Here is a 1,331-nt window from a genome sequence, read left to right as displayed (position 1 = left end):
GAGAGAGAGAGAGTGAGTGAGTGAGTGAGTGAGTGAGTGAGTGAGTGAGGGAGGGGTGGGGGGGGGAGACAGACAGACAGAGTACACCGGCATGTAGACAGATGAATGGATAACAGGTCTGATATTGAGACTGGCCACACACACAAACATACATAGATCGATTGATAGAAAAACAGGAGGTGAAGTAATTTCCGTTAGCCTTGCATGTTGTAAATCGATGCTACAAATCGCAGCTCTCAGCGTCCGAAAGAGACACATAATACGGTGTTACGTTCGTGCATTTGTCTCTCAGTTATCCCCGTGGGAACGTAAGAAGCCTTTAAACCGTATGACCTCAGAAGCTCACAGAAAGTTAAGAGATTGGGTTCTTCCTTGGGGGGACATCAAAACACGTGAAGTCAATACCCTTTGAGCTGCAAGAGAAGCACTGGGTAGGGTGAAGAACTGGCCAAGGCGAGAAGAAGAAAAAAATAAACGAGAGCTTTGAGAACGTTACGGAAGGTGGTAATAGCAAGGGGGATCATGGGGGGTTAAGGTACCCGCGAACAACAGAGCGGAAGGCATCGGAATCTGTAGCTGTTTATAGAAGCTACCTTTGGCCTGGTTCCTTACAAAAAGACGTTAAGGAAATGAAGGTCAGAAGGTTGGGAGTATTGGGGTGCGTAAGGGGTGTGTGTGAGAAGGGGGGGGGGGGAGTACTGTACTTTTGTTTGTTTATATACAACTGTTGCTGCTGGTACTTCTACGGTTTTGCAAGATGACTTACTGTTACTGCTACTTCTATTTCAGCTTCTGCCAAGATTAGCATCCTTGTTACAATTACTTTTTTTTCGTGTCTTTGTCGTACTACTACTCCTACTGTTACTGCCATTACTACTGCTACTACTACTACAGCTGCAATTTCTGTAACTACTTCTACCACTACTACTACTACATGTAGTACCAATAAATCATGGGAGGATAAGGTGCCAGTGTATAACAGAGCGGAAGACATCGGAATCTGTAGCTGTTTATAGAAGCTACCTTTGGCCTGGTTCCTTACAAAAAGGCATTAAGGAAATGAAGGTCAGGAGGTTGGGAATATTGGGGTGCGTGAGAGGTGTGTGTGTAAGAGTGGGGGGGGGAGGGGGTGGAGGTACTGTACTTTTGTTGGTTTGTAAATAACTGTTGCTGATGGTACTTCTTCTGTTTTGCAAGATGACTTACTGTTACTGCTACTTCTATTTTTGCCTCTGCCAAGATTAGCATCCTTGTTACAATTACTTCTTTTTTTTCGTGTCTTCGTCCTACTACTACTCCTACTGTTACTGCCATTACTACTACTACTACTA

The sequence above is a fragment of the Aplysia californica genome, unplaced genomic scaffold (assembly GCF_000002075.1).
Source record: "Aplysia californica isolate F4 #8 unplaced genomic scaffold, AplCal3.0 scaffold00407, whole genome shotgun sequence".
NCBI lineage: Eukaryota > Metazoa > Mollusca > Gastropoda > Aplysiida > Aplysiidae > Aplysia > Aplysia californica.
Note: the sequence above shows the minus strand (reverse complement) of the source record.